We start from the raw sequence: 6,410 nt of genomic DNA on the forward strand, positions 1-6,410 counted from the left end.
GAGCAGGAGTCAGAGCTAAATAGGAAGGACAGGCCAGACATAGGGAAGGTGATCAAAGAAAAAAGTCCTCCTGGCAGCACCAAAAGTTTCATTATTTTCATTATTTTTGTATCATGGTTTCACATGTATTCTATACCGTTTCTGTGGCAGGTAGAATAATGCGTCTTCCCAGCCCCCTCCCCAAGATGTCAGCTTCCTAATGCTGGAACCTGTGACCATGTTTCCCCATGTGGTGACCTGTGAAAGAGGAAGGCATCCCCCAAAGACATCCAAGTCCTAATCCCTGGAACCCATGAATGTTAGTTACCTTAAATGGCAAAGGCATTTTGCAGCTGTGATTAAATTAAGGATAATGAGATGCAGAAATTATCCTGGATTATCCCGATGAACCCTAAATGTCATTACAAGATTACTTATTTAGAAGGAAGAGGAGGGAGATTTCAGGCAGAAAAGAAGGAGGCCATGTGATAGAAGCAGAGGCAGAGAGAGGAGATACTAAGGTGCTCTTGCAGGGGACATGAGCCAAGGAATGCAAGAAAGGCATTTCTAGATGCTGGAAAAAGCAGGGATATGGGTTTACTCTAGAGCCTCTGGAGTCCTTACCAGTACCTTAGTCTGAGCCCCATGAGACTCACTTCAGACTTCTGGCCTCCAGAACTGTAAGAGAGTAAATTTCTCTTCTGTTTGCCCCCAGGTCTGTTAGAATTTAGCCACAGAAAATTAATACATGTAAGGCATTAGCTACTTCATAAAGTCAATGGGTAAACACAGACTGGGCTCTAGTGGGCTTCTAGGAATGTTCTACCTCAGGCTGTCATCAGGACACAAGATGTCACCACTTCTGCAGGAGGGAGCGTAGTCAGATGTGTGATTCTAGTTGGTTGGTGCAGAAGTCAGCATGGAGAAGTTACATAAATGAAAGTGCTAAGATTGACATAGTTGCTAACTAGCCGAGAGCAAATTGAGGAACTGACTCTTCTTAGTGAAACTGTTAGGACTTGGTAAAATCATTGGAATAAGCTCTGAGAAAGGAAGTTAGGAAACAGAACATTTGCAAAATTCATGTGAGGATGCTGAGATGGCATCCAAAGGGCAAAAGGCAAAACTCTTACGTCAACTGCTGATGAGGTTTGACTGAAAGGAGACCATGCTGCAGCTAGACAAATAGCTCTTTTTCTTGTCTTTTTGAAGTAAAAGTAGTATGAGATGTTTTTTTTTATAAGTATAGAAAAGTATAAAATGAAAAGTAAGAACCTCTCTCATACTTCAACCCACCTCTGGATCTTCTATCTAAAGCTTCCTGCTATTAACTGTTTCTTGTGTTTCTTTTTGGAAAGCATTTTTCTGACATAAAGATCACATATCAATATACACAAATGGGATCATGGGATATACACAGTGCTTACCCTATCCATGGAGATCTTTTAATACCAACCCATTTAGATCTAACCTATTCTTGCTATGGCTCCAAAAGTATCTCACTGTACAGATTTCTCATGATAGATGTGTTCAGTCTGTGGCTGCAGGAAATTTATGTTGGTACCCACCTGCCTCCCAGCTTTTACCCATCTGCCCGTTTCCCTCTCTGAGCTCATCTTCTCTTCTCCCTCATGCTTACTGTATTCCAGTCACACCAGGCTCCTGCTTAATCTTCAGACACATCAGTTGTAGCCCTGCTTTTGCACAAGCATTCCTCTGCCTGCAATGCTTTTCCTTTAGATTTCGACTTGCTCCCTCCTTCACACCTTAGCTCATATTTCAACTTCTCAGTGAGACCATCTTTGACCACACTATATAATATTGTAATCCCGTCCCACTCCACTTCCTTTTTAAAATTTTCTCTGGTGAACGTTTCACTAAAGAACATTTCACTCTCTAAAATATTATATGCTAATTTATTTTATTTGTCTCCTTTTTCACTAAAATATGTTTCATAAGGAGAGTAATTTTATGTGTCATTTAAATGTTATTAATACCTATGAGTTAAGAATTGCTGGACATCTGATGTCCAGACAAGAATATAATCTTAAATAAAATGTTCTTCTCCATCAGTATTATTTAATTATTGTCTAAGCACATCCTTGCTCCAGATCTCTCTCTTTTGATTTTCAAATGTCTCCTAGCACTGTGGACTTTTGCTTTGAGTAAATGTTACTTTAATATATATTCCTTTAAAAAGCATGATCTTTGCACATGGTAGACAAGTAAGTAAAGTTTTTGGATTCTCTGTACCCAAAATGGAAAGAGATAGTAATTTAAATGATGTAGCTGATAACAGCTTTCAGTAGACACTGTCATTCCAATGTTCAGTAAACAATAGTTTTGAGCATTATGGCCACTATAAATTTATCAGTTTCACTTCATTTTTTTAGAGTTGCAAAATTTGCCACAAATTTCATCAGATTTTTTGAAATGACATATAGCAAAGTGCATCAAGAAAATTTCCAAATCTTTTGACAATAAGTGCTATCAGAGATTTTTAGATCCCCCTCCTTCGTGGAAATATTTATATTATTAACATAGAAAAACTTAGATTAAATTATTTTACTTGGTAGCCTTGTATGTTCTATAAATCCATAGCAAATATTTGTTAATAAGGTTAATATGTTAACTTTTTTTTTTCCAAATTGCTGTTAATCTCAAGTACACTTTGGAAATCAAACATACAAACAGCTTGATACTTTATAATATAAAGTATGTGGGTGAGTTAGATCTGTCTACCTTACAGGCACAGGTATGGAGGGCTTATTTCATGGCATTAAATGGAATCATGGAATGTGGATAGAAACATAATATAATTGCAGAGGTGTAGTGATCCCTGAAGAATGGCCTCATCATCATCCATGATCAAGATGTCAACCAATGTAATGTGTTGTGATATTGTCCCTTATTACTCATGATTAAGTCAAATTAAAGTGGCACAAAGACCAGGAAACCAGCTTAGATGTTCACCAGAAGCATTCATATTCAGTCTCTGTGAGATTCAACTTATTTCTATGAGCTAGTGAATAATTCATTACCTAGTATGTATGATTTTTAAATAAAACAACCCTTTTAAAGATAATAATTACAAATATGTGAATTGTATTTTTAGTTAGGAAAGTAATGAGCTTATACTGGTAAGCTATTTATTATTATATGGTCAGTACTTTCACACTTAACAGTTATTTTACTATTTGTAAATTGTTCTGGCTGAAGGCTTTTTTTTCCTTTTTTGATATCTGCATAACTTTTGATTGTTGTGAGTCATTGAATGGGAACCTAATTATAAAACAAATTCAGCTATTCACTATATATGGCCACTAATAACATTACTATTAGCCTGTTAAAGCCTCTAGTCAGTTTTTCTCAATACTGAATTCTACTAAACACTGTAAACTCACAGTTTTGCATGACTTTGTATACAGTTAAAACCTCGGTGAAATTATATGTATTTGTTTATTTAATCTATATAAACGTATATATACTAAAGACTGAAGGTGTAACACGAATGAGATACCTCTCACCTCCCTAGTTGCCCCCTAAAATGTCCATATCCTAATCCCTGGAACATGTGAATGTTACCACATACAGCATAGCACAGACTTGTAGATGTGGTCAAAATAAGGATCTTGGAGTTATCCTACGATTATCCTAGCATATTGAAGTGGACCCAAATGCAATTACATATGTTCTTTTAAGATGGAAGTACAAGGAGATTTGACACAGAAAGAGGAAGAGAAGGCAGGGTAACAACGGAAGCAGAGATTGGAGTGCTGTGGCTTCAAGCCGGGGTATACTGCAACCCCTATAAGCTGGAAGAAGCAAGGAACAGATTCTTCATTAGTGGATGTAGAGGGAGCCTAGCCCTGCTGACCTTGATTTTGGTCCAGTGATACTGATTTTGGACTTCTGGACTCCAGAACTGTGAGAGACGTGTGTTGTGATAATCACCAAGTTTGTGATAATTTGTTGCAGCAGTCACCAGAAATGAATATACTGAGTGAAAGAGACAAACACAAAAACTAATGATTATGGTGCAGTGAGAGCCCTGTCAGAGCGATGTGGGAGAGGAAGTGGGATGGCAGGCGTGGAGCACCAACTCTGGCAGATCAAGTTCTATAAAGCTACTTAGAAGATCCGAACTGAGACCTGAAGTAAAAATAAGGTTTTTCCAAGGAAGGAAAAGAGTGCCAAAATGCAGAAACAAAAAAGTGTGGTGAGGTGCTCGCTTAGGCAGCACATATACTAAAATTGGAACGATACAGAGAAGATTAGCATGGCCCCTGCACAAGGATGACACGCAAATTCATGAAGCATTCCATATTTTTAAAATGACTATAACTCAATTTAAAAAAGTTTAAAAAATACTAATAAAATAAATAAAAACAGCAAAAAAAAATGTGGTGAGTTTTAGAATACAAAACTGTATTTTGCAATGCCTATTTCATTTCAGGAAATATTAAGCCCTAAAATAATTTTCATTGATTTTTAATATTTTGATTAGTCATATATATCAAAGAAGAGTGTAAGTCTTTATGAAGAATTCTTGGAAAGAGTAATATCCTTTACACTACAAATAAGATAAAAGAATAATTCAGCATTACAAAAGAAAAGAATAATTATTATTTCCTGTCATTGCTAGTCACTGGGGGTTTTAGAGAAGTTATTACATGGAAATTTTGATTAAAGTCATCTCAACAGTGTTGTAGTTTAATCAGGTAGAAAGAGATATCATTTATTCCAGTTATACAAATAATCACTAGCCCTTTAAATGGTAATAAAAATAAGGCAACAATTTTAATTACAGATTTCTCTTCTCTTCTTTTATTTTATTTGGATTACCAAGAATTTTGCCTAGAAGTGTTTGGCCAAGTAAAAAGTAGAGAAAGGTCATTTCTCCATATTCTCTTGTCAAAATTAAATAATAGAAGTAGTGAGGATGCCTGAACAAAATATCTGATACTGTGCTGGGGACCCCTAGAAATTTTGCAGACTGGACAGAACCTGGATGAGTTTTAAAATCTATTTTCGAAGTTGATTTAAGTACTTGAGAGAGAGAAGGGTAATGAAAAGATGTTACAAATCAAATGGAGATTTACTAGGACAGGCACCAGGTATCAGTGGTTGGGCTGTGAGAACAAGAAGGGAAAGACAAATAAATTATAATACAAGGGACAATTAGATTATCCAGGGATGTCAAGAAAAGTAAAAGTAAAAAGGCAGCTGTTGATTTTAGTTCTCTTCCCAGAGCCAAGAAACCGGATTAGCTGATCAGTAGATAGTGAGAATTTCATTCCCACATCCTTCACAGCATTAGGCACTATCAAACTTTTCAGTTATGTAGGGAAAGAGGCCAAATTCAGGCACTTCCCAAAACACTAGGGAATAAGGAGTTTTTAAGAATGTTTTAGTCATGTTCATTGGGCTTCCCGTGGAAGCCTGACGCCAGCTCTCCTCCTCAGCATCTTTAGCTCACCCGAGACCTGGAGCTCACAGCTCCTTCCCACACCTTCTGGGAGTCTGGCCCAAATCCTTGGTCAGTTGAACTATGTCTACCTCTCAGTTAAAAACAGGTCTGTACACTCAGCCAGTCAGAGACATCTCACTTCACCTTTTACTTTGGAAGAGGGTTTTCTGGGATAATTGTCTTCAGTACGTTCCTCTTAATGCAAATTGAAGTAGAACTGAGAAGGAAATTAGAATTCATTTAGACAGATGGTAATATTCTGTTTTGTCTTGTTTTAATCAATGGTCCAAGAGAGGTTTCCTAATCATAAAACTTTAAAAATACTTCATTCATAGACGCCGTAATTATGCTTAAATGATGGATGGTGCATAGTCTGGGAAATCCCCTCTCTCTCTGCTTATTTCTATGAGTGTAGTTTCATTTTTTCCCTGTGTATATCACCTTTTTCTGGTATATACCTATAAAAATAAGATAATAATATAATAGTATGATAACCTATAGGAGCAGTACATGTGTTAATATTCACTTACAGATCTATTTTAAATAGTTTACAATTTCTATTTCTCATTTTACTGCAAAACAAAAGATTTCTATGATTATCCTAAAAATATGCTTAGCCCTTAGTTTTGTAATGAGGTATTCAAGCATTTCTTGTACATTGGTAGTATCATCCATTTACAGAAACATACCTTTCCATTAATTTTCAAGGATTTTTTTGTAAGTTGTATCCATTGGCAATTCTATTAACAAAAAATACAGTCTTATGCTCTATCTCTCTGATTTTTAACTATACCAGTGTAAGCCTGGAAACCAGTTATTCCCAAATTTTTTTGTCTTCTAATCTCTAGACAACAAATTATTTGTTTGTCACCATTTGACAATAATAGGGAAACTAGGCTGAAAAGCAACTACCAGTTTAATCAGCCCAATATACCATTGTGAATTTTACAAAAATCACAGT

The 6,410-nt window shown here is 36.1% G+C and overlaps 1 protein-coding gene and 1 non-coding gene across 2 annotated transcripts in view; both read left to right on the forward strand.

The window, feature by feature from the left end:
• XRCC4 (X-ray repair cross complementing 4) overlaps positions 1-6,410 on the forward strand; it is a 225,868-nt gene that overhangs the window by 193,710 nt on the left and 25,748 nt on the right. The gene's annotated exons all lie outside the window — the stretch shown is intronic.
• LOC116662881 lies at positions 4,204-4,310 on the forward strand. Its single transcript, XR_004318964.1, has one exon. It is a non-coding gene; the product is annotated as a U6 spliceosomal RNA (small nuclear RNA).

Source organism: Camelus ferus, chromosome 3 (assembly GCF_009834535.1).
Source record: "Camelus ferus isolate YT-003-E chromosome 3, BCGSAC_Cfer_1.0, whole genome shotgun sequence".
In the NCBI taxonomy this organism is placed as follows: domain Eukaryota; kingdom Metazoa; phylum Chordata; class Mammalia; order Artiodactyla; family Camelidae; genus Camelus; species Camelus ferus.